At 30.8% G+C, this 25363-nt stretch overlaps 1 protein-coding gene across 4 annotated transcripts in view; it reads right to left on the bottom strand.

Annotated features, from left to right (window-relative positions):
- The window catches only part of LOC126886755 (A disintegrin and metalloproteinase with thrombospondin motifs 7), a 285039-nt gene extending 265227 nt beyond the window's left edge, over nucleotides 1-19812 (bottom strand). For 3 of the 4 annotated variants that reach the window (XM_050653778.1, XM_050653777.1, XM_050653775.1), the window contains exon 1: nucleotides 19491-19812. The gene's annotated coding sequence lies outside the window, so the exon portion shown is untranslated. Of the gene's footprint in view, nucleotides 1-19449 lie in introns of all 4 variants that reach the window. The other variant, XM_050653776.1, reaches the window with a different exon arrangement.
- Between the last annotated feature and the right edge of the window lie 5551 nt (nucleotides 19813-25363).

Here is a 25363-nt window from a genome sequence, read left to right on the forward strand (position 1 = left end):
CTACTGTATAATGTTGTACGCCTTTATTTAAAGAGGTTATCTTCTTCAAGACTTTATACTTTTAACGAGTTTTTATATTTTTTACGATTAACTTTTAAATTTCCCATTATAACTTTTTTTTCTATATGGTATATATTAACTAATAAAAAAGAAAGCTTATTCTGTTTACTTTAAAATGGTGTAATATAAAAAATTCTAGGGTTATTTTTGAATAAGATATGCTTTTTCAAATTGTAATAAGTACTTGCAACGATTTTTGATTGTAGGATTATTTTTTAAATTCCTCATTATAACTTTTTTATGTGATTGTGTGTTATGATTGAATCTTATTTTTTATAGGTAATATATAGGGCAAACTTCAAAATATGGATTAATTCCAATATTTACTGTCAAAGCTCCTGCACCACAAGCTTTGCTTGAAAAAATAGCATGTAAATGTACCAAAGGATGTACAAAAAACTGCGGTTGTAGGAAGATAGGAATTAGTTGTTCAATATTCTGCAAAGGGTGCATGTGCATGGGTACTAATTGTGGGAACTCTAACTGTGGGAAGATAACTGAGGTGTCAGAGGAAGATATTGAAGCTAATGCCATCGAGGAGATGGACTTTGATTTTGAAATTTTTTTAAATGTCAACGTTTAAATAATTTTAACTAAAGTGATGTTTTTTAAGACTAATGTTTATGTAATTTTCGTAAAAGAAATAATTTTAAATATTACAGGTAAAAAATATCAAAGAGTCACTCGTTTTCCATTATGTATTTAAATATAGATGATACACCATTTTAAAGAACAGAAAGTAAGCCCTCTTTGTTGCGCAATATATAGATAGTATATTCATGTACAAGAAAATAAAAGTTATAATGAGAAATTTAAAAAATAATCGTAAAAAATGTAAAAAATAATATTTTTTTTATAATAGCTAGTATATAATATATAATATATTATATAATAATTTTATTTTATTTGTATGTTATATTATAAAAAAATCGTTAAAAGTATAAAATCTTGAAAAACCATAATCTCTTTAAAAAAAGTCGTACAACGTTATACAGTAGACCATTTTAAAGGCAATTGATTTCTATTCCTATTACGTGTACCATTGCATATACCTAAAGTTACGTAGAAAAAAGTTACAGAACAATATTTGCGAAATAACAAGGAAAATTGCCGAAAATTGCTGTGAGTGGCGAACTTTAAAAAATCATATTTCGAAAACTGTAAATCCAAATGACCTCTACCAAAAATCATTTTAAAGAAAAAATATGTAAGTTTTTTCTCTGTGAAGCAATGTCTATACCTATATCTCAGTGGACAAAAGTTATGGGACAAAAAACAAAATTTCTTTCTTTTGGGTTTATTTGTGCTTTTTCTTTTGAATATATTTTTGAAAAAAAAAAGTATTTTTGACTTTAAAAAGTTATATTTAGATAGGAAATTTAACCAGGAACAATTTTTATGTAGACGTGTTTGTACCAAAAGTGCATAGAACTCACCCTAATGTAACCTGTGCCCAGGGACTAATTCACCATTTCTTAAAAACGCACCCCTTTAAATGGTAGCACTCCGCGGTTTTTTCATATATAGATGTCTATTGACCATATCAAATAATAAAACCCCGTTAACGTTGTAGTTCCTTTTAGCTATCTTATTTTGAATATAATCAATAGCCTATTAGTACTCATTTAATTTTACTCTTTCATTAAGAGCCATAACCTCTCACTTGGTAAAAAAGTAAGAATGTTATGATGCTACGTATTCTCTGTTTTTTTTATGGTGTTGAATCGTGGACCTTGAACGAATTTAAGATGTGGCTATATTGGGGAATGCTTACGATCCCGTGGACTGACGAAGTCACAAGAAGAACATCCTGGTCAAAGAACCCCAGAAGCTGGTTCAACACATCTGTGCAGCTTTTATCGCTGCTGATAAAGGCTGCCATGATGATCACCTACATTCGTAACCGATATAGTCTAGTCGCAACATAGGGGGTCCCGTGGGCACTTTTAGCTCGCCACGATTTGATGGTGGTATTATAGGTTTTTTGGGTCGCTGAATCCAATGGAAGTGGTGTGGAAGCCCAAATGTGGTGTGTTTAATTATTATTAACAAATTATGCTAAAATTAGTTGTTTTTCAGGAATTATTAGAAGCCCTCTAAATAAATTGGTAGTGTTAAGGTCTTCTCTGGTGTATTTTTGGTCGCTGAATCGAATGCGACTAGTCGCGATTACTCAAAATGTGTTCTTATTTTGTTAATAACAAAATAATTGTTTATTCGCCGAAAAGCTCTAAATGCGGTATCTACGGCCAGTTTTTAGTCTTTTTCATATTATTCTTATACGCTAAATCGATTGTAACTAGTCGTGATAGCTTAAACCACGTTCCGACTTTGTTATTAATAAATTATTGCAAAAATAACGGTTACTCACGGTTTTTGCTCTAAATTTAAAAAAGACCGCTTGGAATGACATGAAATTTGGCACGCACGTAGCTAACATGTCAAACAAAACAAGTGATATTGTGCCGATGTGTGCTTTTAGACTGGGGGTGAGTTTCGCCCCGTTTCGGGGGTGAAAAATTAAAAAATTAAAAACCGATTAATTCTAAGCAACTTTTGTTCTATACGGTTTTTTCACTAAGTCAATACTTTTCGAGTTATTTGCGAGTGAACATGTTCATTTTTCAACAAAAAAACCAAATAACTCGATAAGTATTGACTTAGTGAAAAAACTGTATAGAACAAAAGTTGCTTAGAATTAATGAGTTTATCCACTTCCGGACTTATTTTAAAGGTTTCTTTTTTCACTACCGAAAGGGGTGAAACTCACCCCTGGGGTTAAAGTAGACATCTGCAGAATATCACTTCTTTTGTTTGACATGTTAGCTAAGTGTATGCCAAATTTCATGTCAATCCAAGTGGTTTTTTAAAATTTAGAGCAAAAACCGTGAGTGAACGTACTATAAACCGTTATTTTTGCAATAATTTATTAATAACAAAGTCGGAACATGGTTGAAGCTATCACGACTAGTGGCAATCGCCTATAAAAATACTATGAAAAAGACTACAAACTTGCTGTAGATAGCGCATTTCGAGCTTTTCGGCGAATAAACAATTATTTTGTTATCAACAAAATAAGAAAGTATTTTGACTAATCGAGACTAGTCGCATTCGATTCTGCGACCAAAAATACACCAGAGAAGACCTTAACACTATCAATTTATTTACAGGGCTTCTAATTATTCCTGAAAAACACCTAATTTTACCATAATTTGTTAATAACAATTAAACGCACCATATTTGGGCTTCCAGATCATTTCCATTGGATTCAGCGACCCAAAAAACCTATAATACCACCATCAAATCGCGGCGAGCTAAAAGTGCCCACTGGACCCCCTATGTTGCGACTAGACTAATCGGCATATCAGAGAGAAGGTTTCAATATTTCCTTTTTATTCTTAGAAATATATTCGCTCTTACTTCTGTTACTACGTTGTCAACATTACTGTTTTTCCTGCTCAATTTTTCCGTGAATTCTTCCAAGGATTTCTATTTCTTTAGCTTTTCCATAGTTCGTGTTGTCTCAGTGTTAGTCTGCACTTATGAGGTATATATAGCATTGACATCATAATTACATATTTATAATATATATATGTAAATGTATATATAATATATAAATGTTACTAGTAACAGAAATGGACTTCTGGAGAAGAGCAGCAGGCAAATCAAGAAGAGATCGGATACCGAACGAGAGAATACGAGAAATGATGGGAGTAACACATACAATACTTGATGACATAAAAACAAAACAATTGGTATGGTACGGCCATGTACAGAGAATGCCAGATGACAGGATCCCTAAACAGATTTTGGCATGGACACCACAAGGGAGAAGAAAAAGAGGAAGGCCGAGAAGAAGCTGGAGGGAGGGAATTGAAAAAGAACTAGAGGAAAGAGAAATCCCTCCAGGTCTATGGTTAAACAGAGAAGAATGGCGGTTAGGAGTCGGAAGGCGTCGGAGAACGCTGTAAACCGATAGTAGTAGTAGTATTTCACATTACCTGTGCATTTTTATTTCTGTGCATCATATATTATTTCTTTGACCTCAATACATTTTTTTGTCTGTTTTAGTTACCATGTTGATTTCTGGACAGTTTTGAGATGGGATCGTTAATGTATTGTTATTATCCTTACAACGGATAATAGTAATATTACTGTTGCGTTTATTTTCTCGAAATTTTTATTTTTAAAATGTTTGTGATTTTCCACGTCATCCACTTTAGGCGCATCCATATACCATCCACAACATATATAAGTAATTTAAATTCCCATTATACCGAAAACACTCGAGTGAATAGGTTTATTTTTCCCAAAGACTTAGCTATTTTTAGATGATGCTTGAATATGAAATGAATCAATAATTCTTTCCTGCACTTCTGCATGTTTATTGCAACTCAAGATATAATCCAGACTCTACATAATGCTTTTTGTGAATTACCAAAAGTTCTTTCATAATAAAATTATTAGTTATATTTAAATAAGTGGCTATAAACAGTAAAACCGTCAGTGGTTCGTATTAGGTACATGGACGAAATATTAATACAACGAAGGCTTCGTCAAAAGGTTTCGTCAAAAAAGTGCGACAGTATGGGGTCCTGTAGACTAGCACCAAGCTTCATACAATTTATTTTCTGTATTTTTAAAATTTACTAAATATTTGTAAAATCGATTAAGTAATTTTATTATTTATTAATTATTTTTTTACAATTACCTTTACAAACGAACAAATTTATAGACCAGGGTGGAACTGTTTTGAGGTGGATCTGAGAAGTGGTATTCGGATTTTTGCAGATAAAGTTAGGTGACAACTTCAATAAATATAATTGACTTATGCTCCTTATCAAATATGCCCGGAACATTAATAAAAAAATTAAAATATTTAAAAATTTCGATAAACATCAAATTTTTTCTATACTTTCGTTGCTTATAACTTTAAAATAGAGATAATAGGGATGTTCACAAAAAATTAAAAAGTCATTTCAAACATGTAAAACGATTAAGAAACACCCTAGGAATAATTGTCCAAAATTTCAACAAAATTGAAAAAGTCTTTCTATAAAAAATCTTTATTAGAAATCTAGCATTATTTTAAATTTCAAGAACGCTTCTCTATTGGCCTGACGTCACTAGTTGCATACTCCAAGCGCGCGCCATTCTCATAGTGTTACTGTTTACCTGTTTCACGTTTCAGGTCATTTTATTTTGTTCTCTTCTTGTTTTATCAGGGTTAAAATGGAGTTTTATAGCGAATTTGTTTAGTTTAAAGTGGATAGACTGTTTGTAAGGACATATTTTGGGTTTTACAAAAATAAACAAATAAAATGGAAGAAGGTTTTCAGAAAGCCGATTCGTATAAACTACCGACTGTAGTGTAGATGTAACAATGGTGTATGATTTATTGGCATCTTGTAAAAAAATAAATCTACCACAGCTTTACTGAGTGTATATTCCATATAATTTTCCATGTCTTCTTTAAGCTAAAAAAATAAATGCTTAATACTCCACAAAAAAAAATAGAGAAAGTTGTATGCTTGCATTGTACGCATGCATATTGTATAAATACATTGGCTGGTTATTACTTTACCTTGGTTAGGTGTATTAAAAATATTTTTATTCTTCTTCATGTGCCTTGTCCGTTGTGGACGTTGGCTATCATCATGGCAATTTTAATTTCATTTGAGGCGTTTCTGAATAACTCGATCGATTTTTGTCCAAATCATTGGCATAAGTTTTTAAGTCATGAGTGTCTTTTCTTCCGGGTCCCCGTTTGCTCTCTATTTTACCTTGCGTTATCAGTTGGAGTATACGATATTTATCATGCCTCATGATATGACCGAAATATTTAAGATTTCGTTTCTTAATTGTAAAAGAGATTTCTTTTTGTTTTCCCATTCGACGCAATACCTGTACGTTGGTGTGGGTCGCCCAGGATATTTTGAGGATACGTAGGTACACCCACATCTCGAATGCCTCTAGCTTTTCATTAATGTTTCCATTATTGTCCAGGCCTCTGAGCCATATAGCAAGACCGGAAATAATAACATTTTAGCAGCCGCATTTTTAGTGGGAGAGATATTATGTCGCAATGGGTGAAAATATTTCTCATGCATATTGTTAAATGTTGCTATGTCCTTTTCAACTCTAGATCTTATTTCGGTTGTTTCGTATTTCGAGTTGACAACTGTTCCAAGGTAAAAAATATTTTTGAACTTGGGTATTATACATTTTCATTTCAACCAATCTTTTCACTAAATTATTAATGATTTTAATATAATATAAAGTCATACCTACATCCACATGTAGTTATTTCAAGGTTTACTCTTACTGTATGTATTATTAGAATCCCGTTTTTAGGAATATCCCAGTTTAAGGAATACAAATTTGAGGTCCCGAAACTTTTTCATTTACTCTTTAAGGGGGTAGGTGCAAAATCTTGGTCCGATGCTATTTAAATTCATTCATTTTTTTCGAATCCTGAGAAAACTAATAAGTATTTTTGAAAAATGTAAATGCAGAAAGAACAATTACATTATTACCAAGGGCCGAAAGTCTCTGGAAAACTTCTATAATGTTTATTTTATTAAGTTAGTTCCTTAAGTTAGTTATTTTAAGTTCTAGCTGAAACAAACCATTTCTTTTTCTGTTTTAAATTGGCTGAAACGGTAATAAACATCTTGTCAGAACTGTTTTTTGATGTATTTACAAACCCAGGAACAAAACACCACTTATTTGGCTTTATTTTTAATAATTAAATACGTAAAAAACTGCGCACATTCAAATATACTGAGTAAATAAGTATACAAAACTAGTCGTCGATCAAAGACGTTACGACTGCTGACGTCACAGACCGTAGCCTCGCTGCAGGGTACCGTTTTTCTAGCCTCCAAGAAAATCAACATTATGAACTCATTTATCTTAAAAAATATACATTTTTAAAGAGTTTTATGATTGTTACGTTATTATATACCTTGTAATCTATTGAATTTAACTATATTTAAAAATTAGTGAACATCCCTATTGAATTTTGTATGATATACGACTGGTTAAAAATGTCTTAAATTATTACCTTTTCTGCACAATAGCAATAAATACAAAATCAGGGGGTAAAATAAGCCTATTTTTGTTCAATGTTTTTCAGACACTTTAGTTGCACGTAGAACCTTCGTAATTCGCTTAAGTAATTCTTATAAGATACTTAATAGATCATTACGGATCTGTGAAAAATCGTCTATTTTTAGATGTGTGAGGTGGCATTCGGATTTTTGCAGATAAAATTAGGTTAGGTTAGCTTCAATAATAATAATTGACTAATGCTCCTTCTCAAATATGCCCGGAGCATTATTAAAAAAATTAAAATATATAACAATTTCGAAAAATATCAATTTTTTCCAATTTTTTTGCTTATAACTTTAAAACGATTCATTTTGGAAAAAAGTTGTGGGTGAATAAAATAAAGATAATTGAATTTTGTATATATCATATTCGTCCGGTTAAAAATGTCTTAAATTATTAACCTTTCTTTAAAATAGAAATAAATACAAAAAAGGGGCCTTTAAGCCTCTTTTTATTAAATGTTTTTCAACCACTTTGGTTGCACTTAGAACCTTCGTAATTCGGTTAGAAAATTCTTACAATATACTTAAATTGTCCACCAAATTTCATTAAAATCGACTTAATAGATTTTGCATAATAATTTTGCAATCTAAATTTTTTAAAAAAGTTAAAAATTTTTAAAAACTTTCTGAACAAAAAGTAGACCATTTAGAAGTTTGCTAATTTTTTTTACATATTAGTCCAAGTAATAAAGCTTAAAATAGGACAAAACCTCGCAATTTTTACAGAATGGATCGATTTGCTTGAAAATTTGAGAATAAGTAGTGGATAGTCCAAGGATCAAAATCTATATGAGGCCGAAAGGCGCTTTTACCATGGGGGTTGTTGCCACCCCATCTCGGGGGTGGAAATTTTTTATTTTATTTTGACAACAAAAGTTGGTAAACACATTCATTCTAAGCAAAAAACGTTCTATACATTTTTTTTTGTTCATTCAAAAAATCAAATTAGTTTCTGCTAATAACTCAAAAAGTTTTTGTTCCATCAAAACAAGTTTGCTTAACAAAAATGTACCTTTTGAAAAAATAAACAAAACCGTTTTTTATAATTTGATTTAAGATCAATAGTAATCGAGCTATACTTTATTATATGTTAACTCTTCTTCGTAAAATGCTGAATATTGTAGTTTCAAAGTCAAAAGACGGGAAAACTATGCATTTTCGAGGATAACTTGTTGAAGCTAATTTAAAGTATTTAAAAATGTCTATCTCGGGAAATAAAAAAATAGTCTCTAGCTCAAAAATTAAGTGACTTATAGTAAAAAGAATGTCAGTCCCTATTTTTTTCAGCGAGAAACTGATCGTAAACTTCCCCCTACTCTCCACCCTAATTAAATTTGATCATTAACCTTATTTGGTCTTCTTAATTTATGTATTGTTAATAGGCTCTAGAGCTTTGACCGGCTTAGAATGATTAGTTTAAAAAAAAATGAGTTAAAAGCGAATAACGAATTTTTGTAGTTTGGTAAAAAAAGCCCATTTCTTCAGAATAGAAAGATTAGCATCAGAGATACGAAAAACTATTTAAATATAAAATTGTAGCTTACTTAATTGCTAAGAAATTGGTTTGCAAAAATTTTTTCTACGGCAAAAATTGAGTGAGCTATTGAAAATTAAATCTTGTAATAACATGCAAAAACCACCTTTACCAACCCTTTCAAAGTCACCTCTTTTCACGAATCAGGATTTTACAATGATATAATATTAATAGCCCTATACATCCTGTAAAAACCTACAAAATTCTTTTTTAACAAACTTTCTAGGATAAAAAATAAAAAAGTTACGGTTAAATAATCAATATATTTTTTTAATAAAAAGAAAAAAGGAGGCATCCAATTGGAAGCATAATAATGTAAGTTAGCGGTGTTCTTAGTCATCTGCCTTATTCATTATTCTTTATTTATGTATTATTAATAGATTCCAGAAGTTTGACTGGATTAGAATGATTAGTTTTTAAAGAAATGTAGTTAAAAGCGAATAACGAATTTTTGTAGTTTGGTAAAAAATGCCTTTTGCTTTAGAATAGAAAGAGTAGCATCAGAGATACGAAAAAATATTTAAATATAAAATTGTAGCTTATTTAATTTCCAATAAATTGGATTGCAAAACTTTTTTCTACGACAAAAATTGAGTGAACAGTAAATGGGTATAATACCGAAAAACATTGATTTTGTCGATATAAAACTAACACTTTCGATAGCGAATAAATCGAACCCTATTAATTTTATCAAAAAAATGTATACAGCAATTTTTGCTTAAAATGAATGTTTTTATCAACTTTTGCAGTCAAAATTATAATAAAAAATTTCAACCCCCGAGATGGGGTGGCAACCACCCCCATGGTAAAAGCGCCTTTCGGCATTATATAGATTTTGATCCTTGGACTATCCACTACTTATCCTTAAATTTTCAAGCAAATCGATCCATTCTGTAAAAATTGCGAGGTGAAAAGCTTCGGTTCCTGGACTATATAAAGAGGCGCTCTACCTATCTACTACACTTCACAGAGCTAAAATTGGATTATTTAACCGGCCTCCGCACTGTTTTGAAGTTATAAACAATTTTTTGGCTTATAAACAAATACAGTGAGAACGTTTGAGTTGAAATAAATTCATTTTTCAGTTATTTATCAAATAAAATTTTTTTTCTGTTTTAGGATAACAGTAAAATGTGTTTCGAATTATATAAATTAAACACTTTCTTCTTTTTGTCTCAATTAATTAAAAAAAAATTTTTAGCACGCTGTATAAATAATTATGTTAATGTCTATATTAGTGAATAGAGAATTGAATAACCTTTCGAATAAGCTAGCACACGACCCCTATCATCATTTTAAAAAATCATCGATTACGTCATCGCACCCAGATGGATGACGTCACTAGTATGATATATATGCCAAAAAATTATAATTTAAATATAAAAATCGACCTGTTTCGGGATTTACCTCCAGAGCCGTTCATTCTTGAAAAAATGAATTTATTCCAACTCAAACGCCCTCACAATATTTGCTTAAAAGCCAAAAAATTGTTTATAACTTTAAAACAGAGCTGAAGCCGCTTAAATAATCCGATTTTAATTCTGTCAAGTGTATTAGATAGGTAGAGCGCCTTTTGATATGTAAAAAAATTATCAAACTTCTAAACGGTTTACTTTTTGTTCAAAAAGTTTTTAAAAAATTTGAACTTTTTTAAAAAAATTTAGATTGCAAAATTATTATGCAAAATCTATTATGTCGATTTTAATGAAATTTGATGGACAGATTAAGTATGTTGTAAGAATTTTTTAAGCGAATTATGAAGGTTCTAAGTGCAACCAAAGTGGTTGAAAAACATTGAATAAGAACAGGCTTATTTTGCCCCCTTATTTTGTATTTATTGCTATTTTGCAGAAAGGGTAATAATTTAAGACATTTTAAACCAGTCGTATCTCCTGCAAAATTCAATTATCTATATTTTATTTCTGTCCGACTTTGTTCCAAAATGAATCGTTTTAAAGTTATAAGCAATGAAATTTGAAAAAAATCGATGTTTTTCGAAATTTTTACATATTTTAATTTTTTTATTAATGTTCCGGGTATATTTGAGAAGTAGCATAAGTAAATTATAATTACCGAAGTTGTCACCTAATTTTATCTGCAAAAATCCGAATGCCACCTCTCACATCCACCTCAAAACAGATCGTTCCTGGTCTATAAACCGTCCACCAAATTTCATTAAAATCCACCTAATATATTTTGCATAATAATTTTGCAATCTAAATGTTTTTAAAAAAGTTCAAATTCTTTAAAAATTTTCTGAACAAAAAGTAGACCATTTAAAAACTGGCTAATTTTTTTACATATAAACAGGCGCTCGACCTATCTAATACACCTTACAGAAATAAAATCGGAGTATTTAGGTAGCCTCACAATGTTTTACAGTGATAAAGAATTTTTTGGATTATAAACAAATTAACGCTGTCGCCAGCAGGGGATGCAACGGCCTCCTGTAATTAGATGGACTTACCCAAGTTTTTAATGTATTTTGACCCGTAGAACACGAATTTTTGGGGTAACAGTGATCCAGATGTCGATAAGATTGTTATAAATAAAGACCTGGAGGAAATACATACCAGCGATTTTTCGCAAAATAAAACATTTTTTTGTATTTCTTGGGTAATTCTAAGAAAAAAATGTTCTTGTTGTTTCGTAGGATGCATAGTTTTTGAGATAAACGCGGTTGAACTTTTAAAAAATCGAAAAATTTCAATTTTTGAACCCGAATAACTTTTGATTAAAAAATAAAAAAGCAATTCTGCTAACAGCATTTGAAATTTTAAGTCAAATTATACCGGTTTTGATTGTTTGCATTGCTAAAACTTTATTTTTTTATTTTTAAACAAAACATTTTTTTTATAAGCCAAAAAATTGTTTATAATTTTTAAACATTGCTGAGGCCCCTTAAATAATCCGATTTTAATTCTGTAAAGTGTATTAGACGGGTAGAGCGCCTCTTTATATGTAAAAAAATTAGCCAACTTCTAAATGGTCTACTTTTTGTTCAGAAAGTTTTTAAAAAATTTGTACTTTATTAAATAAATTTAGATTGCAAATTTATTATACAAAATCTATTAGGTCGACTTTAATGAAATTTGGTAGACTGTTTAAGTATGTTATAAGAATTTTCTAAGCGAATTACTAAGGTTCTAAGTGCCACCAAAGTTTTTAAAAAACATTGAATAACAACAGGCTTATTTTGACCCCTTATTTTGTATTTATTGCTAAATTGCAGAAAGGGTAATACTTTAAGACATTTTTAACTAGTTGTATATTATACAAAATTCAATTATCTTTATTTTATTTTTTTACGTCTTTGTTCCAAAACGAATCGTTTTAAAGGTATAAGCAAAGAAATTAGAAAAAATCGATGTTTTTCGAAATTGTTAAATATTTTAATTTTTTTTTTATTAATGTTCCGGGCATATTTGAGAAGGAGCGTAAGTCAATTTTATTGCATTATTGTTCGCATTTTTTGGCTTCTGGTTTTTTTGGTTGTGCAAAAAACTCAGACTTAACCCATTCTGTTGGTATCCTTCCAGAGTTGCATATTATTTTGTTGTGTATTTAATAAGTTGTAATACAATTTCTTGTATTTAGTAATACCTAAATGAAAAGTACCTACATATCTGCTGGTATTTCTCTCTTGTATCACCTTGTCATATTTTACATTAAAAACTAGAAAAAAGTAGATACACTAACTACCATATAGAGGATGAGCGAGGAAAACGAAATATACTAAAATTAAAATGATCAGATGGGATAATACATCGATAAAATTTATCTTGACAAGACCTAAACAGATCCCATGTAAAATGCATAGCGTGTGTCGCTTACTAAACAGGTTTTTTTACAAGCTGAAAACGACGTAATTTTTATTAATTTTGTATCAGGAAAACCAAAGAAACTTCATTCATATAAAAAGAATCATTCATATAAGCCTAGAAAATATTTCTCAAAATAAAAAGACGATAAACTGGAAAAACAAAAAGAATTTTAATGGAAGGAATTATTAAATGATTAGATTGCTCAATACAAGAGTCCAAGGTATAACCCGAGTGCCGAAAGAAAAACAGATATATGCGCTCTAAGGGAAACAAAACAGAAATGACAGACAATCAAATTTACGTGAATATATACCAACCTACAGTGGATCAGCCAAATAAAACAGGGCCAATGAAAGTGTAGCCTTACTAATAAACCAAAGATACCAAAAACCACATCAAAGAATAGCAATACATAAATCAGAAAGGATTTAAAAGCAAAGATTCTAATTGATCATGAAATGTTCAAAGACAATAGAAAAAAAAACAGATGGAAGCAGAATAAGAAGATGGTGTGGTTTTAAAGATATTAAAAAGAGTAGTTAAAGTGGCATCTTTTTGGAATCCTGAGAAACCTAACAAGTGCATTTATAGACCAGGGCTCATCTGTAAAAATATTAGCACATTTGGACGTTGAGAGGTGACTCAAATTTTTTTGCAGAAATTGCTTGAAAATATATTGAATAATAATATTTGAGTTATCCTCCCTCTCAAAAAGGTCCGGAACATTGTTTAAATAATCAAAATGTCAAAAAATGAAGGACAAATTCGATTTTTTTCTTCGTTTTTTGATTATAACTTATAAAGTATTCATTTACGAGAAAAGTTGTACTGACATAAAAGTTGCGTAATTAAATTTCCTACAATAGAGAATTGGTTAAGAATTTAAAAAATAGTCACCCTTGTTGCAAAATAGCAATAATTGCGAAAAAAACATACAAAAACAAGTATTCGAATTTTACGTTCTTCAACCATTTATGCTACACCTAGGACCTTCATATTTCACCCAGAAACACTTTATGATACAGTAAAATAATACTGTAAATTTCATTAAGATCGGTTTAACAGATTTTGCAAAATAAATTTTGAAATCCAGCTTTCGCAAAAAAAATTCATTTTTTCAAAATGTTACAGGACTGAAAATAAAGCAGATAAGTTGAAATTTTTTTTGCTTATAGAAGTTTACTGTACCTTTCATTTGCAATTTTTGCAAAATTAAAATCGATTAACTACCACGGCGTCAGGAATTTTTTTAAATAAACATTCTTATTGGTGCTACGCGCAGAACAGCGGATAGTTTGCTCTTATTGGGCATTCCAATGACCTTTGATAATGATTGATACATTTTAATTTTTATTAAATTTCGGTATAAATAAATAAATTTGTTTATTGCAAAATAAAAACACATACTCTATACTTTGAAATAGTACTTTTATTAGCAAAAACTTTATTGTTTATATATTTTAACTTGGAGAATAAAAGTTTATTATTTTTAAACATATGCAATTGTTTAAACAATATTTCACAAACAATAATAAAATTAGTTTGATTTTTGTGGAATTAAAATATTAAAATACAACAAAATATAGAGTAAGAAAATAATATATTAGATAAAGATTAGAAGAAATTTTGGTGGAAATCAACTTGTGTGAATCGAACACCGCTGTCCTGCGCGTAGCACCAAAAATTAATGTTTATTTAAAAAATTTCCTGACGCCGTGGTAATTAATCGATTTTAATTTTGCAAATTGCAAATGAAAGGTACAGTACACTTCTATAAGCAAAAAAAATTTCAACTTGCTATCTGCTTTATTTTCAGTCCTGTAACATTTTGAAAAAATGAATTTTTTTTGCGAAAGCTGGATTGCAAAATTTATTTTGCAAAATATATTGAACCGATCTTAATTAAATTTACAGTATTGTTTTACTGTATCATAAAGCTTTTCTGGGTGAAATATGGAATATACAATTATTGATATTTTGCAACAAGGGTGACTATTTTTAAAATTTTTTACCAATTCTATATTGTAGGAAATTTAATTACGCAACTTTTATGTCAGTAAAACTTTTCTCGGAAATGAATACTTTTACAGTTATAATCAAAAAACGAAAAAAAATCGAATTTTTCCTTAATTTTTTGACATTTTGATTATTTAAACAATATTCCGGACCCTTTTGAGAGGGACGATAACTCAAATATTATTATCTGATTTATTTTCAAGCAATTTCTTCAAAAAAATTTGAGCCAACTCTCAACGTCCATCTCAAAACAGATGCGCCCTGGACTATTAAAAAATTTAAACGCAGCATTGAAGATAACATTATTACTGAGGGCCGAAAGTCCCTTAAAATAAACACAAATGTTTTTATTTGAATGAAATATTTGAAAATAAAAAGCACACTAAATTTTCTCCTTTTTTATCCCTGTAACTAATTTCAAACATTATTTCACGGTTTTTGCTGTAAATTTTAAAGAACCACTTGGATTGACATGAAATTTGGCATACGCATAGTAGGTCTGGATCCCGCGTATGAAAAAAAAGTTGATTAATAGCAAGCTGAAAATTTGTTAATAGCTTAAGGGTGTCTAGTCGGATAAACTTTGATATAATGGAACACTGGAACAGGGGAAGTTTTAATTGTGGAACAGGTTAAAAATTTGGAACGGTCAGACCACGAAAACAGCACATGTCTTTTGTCCGACAGAACAGACTTAAACTATTCGAAAAGAGATTAAACTCTCATGCAAAAATCAAACTGCTATCTATCACCAAATGGGAGTCTTAATGAGTGGAACATGTAGAATATATCAAATGACAGGAATTATGACAGGTGATAAACAGCAGTCTGATTTTTGCATGAGAGTTTAATCTCTGTTCGGAGAGTTTAAGTCTGTTCTGTCGGACAAAATAAATGTGCCGTTTTCGTGGTGTGACCGTTCCAAATTTTTAACCTGTTCCACAATTAAAACTGCCCCTGTTCCAGTGTTCTCATATATCAAAGTTTATCCGACCAGACACCTTTAAGCTATTAACAAATTTTCAGCTTGCTATTAATCAACTTTTTTTTCAAACACGGGATCCAGACCTATAGCTAATATGTCATAGAAAAAAACTTAATATCGTTAGATGTGTGATTTTGGCCTGGGGGTGATTTTCACCCCCTCTCGGGTGTGAAAGAATATACATATGTAGAAAATAAGTCCGGAAATAGATAAACTGACTAATTTAAGCAACTTTTGCTCTACAGAGATTTTTCGCCGAGTCAATACTTTTCGAGTTATTTGCGAGTAAAGAATATATGTTCATTTTTAAACAAAATAACCACGTTTTTAGGCGGTTTTTCGCTAATAATTTAAAAAGTAATTATTTTATCGAAAAAAACGTTTTTACAAAAAATATATCATGTAAATAATTTAAAAAAATGGTGTATGTATAAGGTCTCCAGACCTAGTAGAAGCAGAGTTATAGCTCATTAAAAATAGGTTTATATGCTTTTTCTCATGAGGATCTTTCAGTGCGTCATAGTTTTTCGATTTCTTTCTAACGCGTTAAATTGCATGAGACAGAAAAAAACGCACGTCGGTGATTACATTTCGTCGGTGACATTTATAACATTTATTCTAGTTGTCAATAGATGGCGCTATAATCGAAATAAAAATTATTTTCGAATTATATAATATAACTACGAATATAATCTGTACAATTTATAAGACTATACAAATCAAAGAAAATACCATTTTATAAATGCAATAAACAGAATTGATTTGTTTTTATGCCAAAATTGCAAATAAAATTTGACAAATGTCAGATTTAACTAAAATGTCATGTCAGTAAAATGTATATTATCACGGACTTACCTTTTTTTCTATCATTTGTGACGCACTGAAAAATGCTCATGAAAAGAAGCATATTCGCCAAATTTCAAACAGAGTATTTCAACGTGGAATATCCAAGAACTGAAGCACTTTTTGGGGAAACTCATTACAACTTTTTTAAAGTGTTTAAGAAAATCTTTATTCCTGTTTTTAAAAAAAATTTCAAACATCAAATGTAAGCAAGTTACGCTCAAAATAAAGTTGGTCCCTTTTGTTTTGGCAAAATAAAATTGGGAAGATCATCACCTAATTAGCAACTTGAATAAAATTAAGCGGTACCGCTTTACAAGTTACTGTACTTGTGTTGTGTTTATAATTTATGATCTGTAAGGTTCACCGATACAAAGTGCTTAGGTATTTAAAAAAAATTGGTTTTAAAGTAAAATTTTTAAAATTTTTAATTTTGAAAAAATATTTTTTTTAAATAACTTAAAAATTGTTAGAGATATCAAAAATCTCAAACAATAAAAAATATCGGCTTTGCTTTTCTGAATATACTGTGTTTTTTTGTTTTTCTATAAGACAAAAATTTATTAAGATTTGGTGTTTCTAAATTTGCATACACTTGTGATTAGTTACTCGTTCAAGCCCTTTTAACTACAGCCCTTTCAAAAATAAGGACTTTGAACCGACGAAATTTACAGATGATATAAACAATACAGACACAAGTAAAGAAACTTGTGAAGTGGTAACGATTAAGTTCATTTGAGATGCTAATTAGGGGGTGATTTTCCGGATTTTTTACCGAAGTACAGGGACCAACTTTATTTTAAGCGGAACTTGTTTACTTTTGAATTTTTTTTTATAAAACGAAAATAAAGATTGTTTACACTTTAAAAAAGTTGTAATGAGTTTTCCCCAGACCGTGCTTCATTTTTTGGATATTTCAGGTTAAAATATTCGATTTGGAATTTGACGAATATATGTTCATATTTCATATAAAAACCGTCTAAAAACGTGGCTATTTAGTTGAAAGATGGACATATTCACTCGCAAATCATTCGAAAAATATTAACTTGGTGAAAAAACTCTATAGAACACAAGTTGCTTAGAATTAGTCAGTTTATCCATTTCCGGACTTATTTTGGAAATATATTTTTTAACCCCCGAGAGGGGTGAAACTCACCCCCAGGGCAAAAGCCGACATTAGCACAATATCACTTTTGTGCACAATATCATCTTTGGTTTATTAGCTGTGTGTGCCAAATTTCATGTCAATCCAAGCGGTTCTTCAAAATTTAGAGGTTTTGCAACATTTTAGCGTTTAATAGGTCTGGATTCCGCGTATGAAAAAAAGTTGATTAATAGCAAGCTGAAAATTTGTTAATAGCTTAAGGGTGTCTAGTCGGACAAACTTTGATATATGGGAACACTGAAACAGAGGAAGTTTTAATTGTGGAACAGGTTAAAAATTTGGAACGGTCAGAACACGAAAACGTCACATGTATTTTGTCCGACAGAAGTTCCAATTGATTTGTTACCCTTTCATTAAACTCTCATGCAAAAATCAGACTGCTATTTATCACCTGCCATAATTCCTGTCATTTGACGTGTTCTACGTGTTCCACTCATTAAAATGCCCATTTGGTGATAAATAGCAGTCTGATTTTTGCATTAGAGTTTAATGACAGGGTAACAAATCAATTGGAAGTTCTGTCGGATAAAATACATGTGACGTTTTCGTGGTATGACCGGTCCAAGTTTTTAACCTGTTCCACAATTAAAACTTCCCCTAATCCAGTGTTCTCATATATCAAAGTTTATCCGATTAGACACCCTTAAGCTATTAACAAATTTTCAGCTTGCTATTAATCAACTTTTTTTATACGCGGGATCCAGACCTATAAGAATGTAAGTTCTATTATTATAATAAATATTATAGAAGTTTTCAGGGATTTTCGGCCCTTGGTAATAATGCAATCTTTCATTCTGCGTTTAAATTTATCAAAATACTTATTAGTTTTAAAAAAATATTAATAAAACTTTACTGGAATCAAAGAGCAGAAATTATAGTAGATAATGAACCCACTTCAGAAATTGAAATCAGGAGAGGAGTTAGGCAGAAATGTATACTGTCTGCATTACTATTCAATGTATATAGTGAATCCAATTTTGAAGAAGCCGTATCATCTGAAAGAGAAGGAATAATAATTAACGGAAAAACAATTAATAACATAAGAAGATATTTATTCAGATGACAACTAAACAACTAAACTCCAACTGGGTACTATCAAACAAGACAATAAGTTGCTATGAAAAATATGAACTAAAATGAAATAGAAAAAACACTAAATATAGGTATGATAATAACAAAGAAAACAAAAATATACAAACAAACATACAATTGGGAAATGTACCGATATAAAGGGTTGATAAATGCATAATATAGGTACCTGGTAACCTGGATTTCCGAAAATAATGATCAAATTTATCATAAATAAGGTCCAGGATAGAAATAGTAAAAACTGTGGTTGTATAAATGAAAACTATTCTTCGCAATAAAGACCTTAGATTAGATCACATAAAAAATAAGCTACTGTCATTCGAAATGTGCTGTTACAAAAGGATGCTTAGAATATTATGGACAGAGAAGCAAACACCAGAGTACAGAGTATTACAAGAAATGGGCAAAGAATACGAAATAAAAACCACAATAAAAATAAGAAAGTTATAATATCTGGGACATGTAATGAGGGGACAGCGATATGAAATGCAAAGATTGATAAATACAGGTAAAGATAAGAGGAGGAACGACTATAGAAAAAGGTGTAATGGTTGAAACATTTTGGGGATTGGAGAAGAATACCTATAACTCTACGGAGTAGGGAGTGCAGTAAATATGATGACATCCCACCTTCGATTGGGAGACGATACTTAAAGAAGCAGATCAAGAAAAAACAACAAAATAAGTTAGTTTTGAGCTGCTTCAATGTAAAAAATACGCGTTTGCGCCTTTTCCCGATAAATTGGCGAAAAATGAAATAAATCACGTTATCAATGATATTTACAAGGAAAGAACCATTTTAATTCTGTAGCTATTACCGTATACAATGTGATTAATGTTTAAATGAATGTCAACAAACCAAACAAACGCAATAAATCACAGCTTCACAAATCACGTCCCGATCGAACGCATCCTGTCTCACCGGAGCAAAAAAATAAAAGAGTCGTAATCCATCCAAAACGTAAACAACCGAATCTGCAAATATCACATATTGCACGCTTCGAAAAACAAAACAAGTGCACCTGTCACTCGCGCCCGGTCAGCTTTGAATAATAGCGAATGGAAACAAAGACTTGAGAGAGTGTATCTGACCACTTGACCAGTCTACTACTTGATTCTCGTATTCTCGAGACCGATTCAACTGTAGAGATGGATAATGGTGTTTTGTTTCACCCAAGCGAATGGTCCATGTCTGTCGGGCTGCTGCTGCTATACCCACCAATAGCAATCACAATTAATGACTACACCTACAACTATGTATCTGTTCGAAATGTCGTTTGGTTCAATACATCAATACATAGTTTTTCATTTGTCAAATATCTTTATTTCGTATCCTATCCCGTTTTGTTTCCCCGCACATTTCTCTCAAATATTCGATTAAATACATATGTTACGGAAAAATAAAGATCGAGAGATGTTACTGAACAAATGAAATGAATATTAATATATTATACAAAATTCAGTTAATCTCTCTATCTCATCTCAGGGATTTATTATGGGTTAGTAGAATGTGATCCGGTTATTTCTGAGCATTAAAACAATCCATAGCTACAAAGATTTATTTAATATAAACTATGAAATAAAACATAAATGGGGAGTTGAATCAAAAATATAAAAACAATATAAAGACTATTGAACGGTTAAATAGAGAATATTGTTATGTCCTCAAAAGGCCCTAACTTATCACATAATATATATACAACCCTAGGATATGGTCAATAGAAATATACACTACACCCTGAATGGTAAAAATGTACCTCCGTTCAGCAAGACTCAGATATGTACCGTACCATACTATGATAATATTATTATAACAAAATTAATGTGAATAATTTATACCATCCAGTAGTGATGTAACGAATGTCGTTTTTTAAACATTCGCGAATACGAATGCGAATGCGAATATCTAATAACAACATTCGCGAATGCGGATGCGAATGCGAATGTTCAGTTTTTTTTAATTTGTTTCTATTTTTGAAATGTTTTCTAAATTTATAATGAGAAGTTAATTGATATTTAGTGTAAGTCAATCTGAATCTTAAGCTTTATTACATTATACCAAATAATAAAACAAATCATAATCTGATTATACAAGGTTAAGTTACCTTTTTTTAATAAAAAAAGATGAGAAAGAGAATAGATTTTGATTTTATTAATCTAAAGTTATTTTCAAATTATTTTTTTTCTGATATTCGTATTCGCAAAACATTCGCACAAATTTTGCGAATGCGAACGCGAATGCGAATATGCAAATACATGCGAATACGAATATTCGTTACATTACTACCATCCAGTGTCAAATACCTACTTCTGTAAGTCTACCCGTGGAACTAACTAAGTACAATTCAATATACACCCTGTATTTACTTGATTATAGCTATATCCAGGTGTACAATGAGGGTAGAGAAAAGACCTAGATCTGTACAAAAATGGACACACTGTGGAGTATAAAAAATGTGGTATATATAAAAAAAGAAAGATATTTTAAGGGTACTGACTTTCTCTGTCCTTGCTTACTCTGGTACTAGATGTCCACTAGGGTTTGTTACTGGTGCTGGTTACTGGTGCTGGTTACACTAAAAGTTACACTAGTCCCCCAAGTGTGTCCTCAGGAAGTTGGCCTACCAAGGAGAGAAAATACACTGTCAGTAGGGACTATACGAGACAGTAGAAATACTAGAGGCTATAAGCCTAATAACATCTTTAAACATATTTACCTGTTGGTGTTAGGTGGCCACAAGAGAATTGTCACGATGTCTTTCCTCACAAGTCACAAGGGGTTATGTCCCGTAACCAAACAAATGTCCATCGGCACAACAAAATTTACAGCCCCAAATCCATCACTGGCACAAGCTCCTCGAGACGATAAGTTTTCATAAACTTGGGCTGTATTATTTTCGACGATGGAAAGGGATTAGTAAAGGTTTACCCCTTGCAATCCGAACTCGTTCCAGAACAGTCGAAGACAGACCGGATGTCATCCGTTTTAGCTTAATGCCATTCGATCTGAGTTCCAACTCAGACGAACCATTCAAGAACGGAATCCCTGGTTGATTCAGTTACGTGACAAGAACCTATGCACAACTTGTGAACGAGAGAGACAACATATTTCTAGAATCTCAACCCATTCTTAAACAAATCAACAGAACAGAACCTTTTCGCGAATGCAACAACTGTTTTATAGGAGCTACCATAGGCGTAACCAGGGGGTTTTAAAGTATTTAAATATTACATCAGTTTAACATATTGTTGTGGAATTGTTTTTTTCTAAGGAAATTCAAAAAAATTAAATTTATATCAACGACCATGAAATGATAGTTTTTCATCACCCTGTATATGGCCAAATTTGTTTAGAATTTAATTTCACTAGTAAACAAGTGTTTCGGAAAAATTAAAACGATTAGTGATAATTATTCGACGAAATTGACGGGACATTAACAAAACATTTCGGTGATTAGAAAATGGAGAGAGCGTTGACGGGACAATAACGTCTTTAAGATCCTTCGGGGAAGGTATCTTAATGTGGTATACAAACGGTATTATTTTAGTTGTAAGAGTAGAAAGTAGAAAATAACTAATTATGATTTTCCTTGAATTTGACAAATTGCAAAAGTTATGTGGAAGAATATTGGGTTTCTTAAGAAATAAATGGTTTGAGAGAGGTTGTTGTTGAGTGGACGAAAAATATGGGGAGAAGGGATAATGGATGTGAGAGTATGGATTTGAGAGAAAAATACGGACACTGTGTAATTGACATCGGAAGAAAGCAGTCGAGTTTTAAAAGTGTATAATCAGTGTAGAGTGGTGTGATCAGCCTTTGCGAGCAAAGTCAAGTTGAAACCAAATCGTCGGCCGGTTGAAGAGTTAATTTCCTGGTCCGAGGGAGATTCCTTTGTTTTGTCTAGAACAAATAGCTGATTATTATCCGTTTGTGCACGAGATATTCGAGCAAGTCCTGTGTGTTTTTTCTTGGAAGCAGTTTTGACGAGGGGGACTTTTTCGCAACAACCAGAGAGTACGTGTTGAGAGAATCAAGGACAGCGCAATCCAGAAAACGAGGGAGTGAAGAATAAAAGGTTAGTAAAATCATTTGTCTGAATGGAGAAAAGTTATTTATATCAAGACCATATTTGTTTACTTGTTTATTGAACAATTTTTTTTGTAATGCAGTTAGTCATTTCAAATTTGAGAAATCAATTCAAAAGAAGAAAAGTAAAATTCATTCAATTTAGTATGAGGAAATAAGAAATTAATTACATAAATAATTTTGTCAAAACAAGGAGATATCAGAGTTAGAGTTTTATGCCCGATTTCACCAACGATACCTAAATATTTAAGAATTACCTAAGTGGGTTTAGGTACTTCCTAACTCTAAAACGGATTTCACCATACGATAAGAATTGCCTAAACCGCTTAAGCATTACCTTACGTTAGGATACGGATTTCGATCTCCCTAAACTTTAGGTATTACTTATCGTTGACAGTCGGGTTATATTTTTACAATTTTGACTAATGTACTTGTGACGTTTGTCAATAATTTGCTTCTTACCTTAATTTTTCTGTTATTCTGTAATATTAGGTATATTATTAGTTGTAATTTTGTATTTTCTTTTATATTATTAATACAATATGTGTTGGAAAATATAGAAAATCCTTTAAAGTTTTTTACAGGTCTGTTGACAAAATTATGTAGTCTACCTACTACCTAACAAACTAGTGTTGTGTTTCAAAAACCCATTCATGATATAACTAAAAGTGTATCATAAAAAAATTAATAATAAAAAGCAATTTTCAACATATTATTTATTTTAAAATTATTTCATTAATGACAATTCAACTAACTTCAATTTTTCGTCATATGTGAAATTTACAACTCTTTTATTTTCCTCCATTTCACTGTACATATACAAATAACATAGAAGACTATATTTATTATATACAAACTTAATGCACAAATAACTAACTACTAAATAAAATAACTATAACAGTACAAAACTGAACAAAACCAAATTGGCAAACTAACAATAATGACAAATAATCGAAAAAGTAAGGAAATGTCATTTTATTCTTCTTTTTATTTATCAAAAATAGTTCAAACGTACCTAGGTGATACCTAGGAAAGCATTTCCTAGATAAGCACTTCTTTTAGTTGTGAAATGCGATTATTCCTAAGTATTGACATAAGAAGTTCCTATCGATAAGAATTACTTAATAAGGCAACTGTTTAGGTATCGTTGGTGAAATCGGGCATTAATTTATTAAGTTAGGAATTGTTGCAACAAAGTTAAATTTTAATATTTTTTAATCATATGTACACGGCATTTGATAAAACAATAGATTACATTTATATGAATTTGAGTGTTGTCAATTTCCCTGTTTCTACCCTGGAAGAAGTAAGCAACTAGAAATACTAGAATCCACAGATTACAGGTATTGTATCAAATACAAAATTAGCCCTGATAATAACATTAATTAGAAAATTTAATTGGAATTTAGTTGTCTTTACATAGGCAATAAATAAAATAATTGGAATCAATCAAATTAATAATTTGCTAATTAATCTAAATAGAAAAGGTAGAGCATAACAATATATAAATAAATTGTGAAGGTTAAAAAAAAAACCGTAACACATAGTATTGTTGTATTAATTGTCTTCTTCTTCTTCTTCTTTTTCCTACTTTATAAATAGGCTCAATGGCTGTTTTACTTCGGTTTTCAGTTTCAATTGACGTTGTCTGACCAGCTTTTCCTAGGTCTTCTCAATGATCTTCTTCAATTTTGCGATTTTGTCTCGTGCTATCCGTACTATTCTATTTTCTTTCATTCTTTCTATGTGTTGATTCCATTCTATTTTTCTTGTTTTGGTCCACATGTTTACTTCATCTATACGACATCTCGCTCGTATTTCCTCACTTCTTACTCTGTCTTTTAGAGTATGGTCTGTTATTTTTCGTAAGACTTTCATTTCCGCTGTTTCCAGCAGTCTTTGTGTTTTCGCCCTATCTGCTCTGTTGAGACATCCTGCTGTTCTGTTTACCATATTCACTTGTTTTTGTAATTTTTCTTTCACTTTTAGCTTTCACGTAGCTTGATAGCTTTTTTCCCAAGTATTCCGTTTTCATCACTTATTCTATTATTTTGTTATTTACTACCAGTTTACATCGTCTCGGTTCCACTGTTGAGATCACCATGTAGTATATGATCGCCGTGTCTTCGAATTCTTTAATTAATCTTTGTAGGTCATCTTCATCTTCAGCTGTTATTATGGCGTCGTCGGAGTAGCATATTATCTTTATTTCCTTTTCTCCCATTCTATATCCTCTTGTTTTTTAACTTTCTTTATGATTTCATTCATTATCATATTAAATATTATTGGGCTCAGCAAATCTCCTTGCGTCTTCAGCGTATTAATTGTGTAGTATATAATCGCGTCGATTTATTTCCTCTATTTAATATTTCCGCATCTATTTTGTCATCATTGGTCATAACGCTGCCCAGATATTCGTACGCTGTTATTTTTTCTACTATTGCTCAATTCGATTATCATCTTCCACCATCCATATTCCTATTGTTTTGGTATTGCTTTTGATTAACTCTCATCGTTTTTGTTTTATTTATATTCATCTCCATTATCATTTTTAGTATTTTTTTCAGTCCACGAATTCACCAGCTTTTTCATTTCATTTATATTGTTTGCTACCACTAAATTATCAGGTGCCTAGAGTAAACTTT

This window comes from Diabrotica virgifera, chromosome 6 (genome assembly GCF_917563875.1).
Source record: "Diabrotica virgifera virgifera chromosome 6, PGI_DIABVI_V3a".
NCBI classification, from domain to species: Eukaryota; Metazoa; Arthropoda; class Insecta; order Coleoptera; family Chrysomelidae; genus Diabrotica; species Diabrotica virgifera.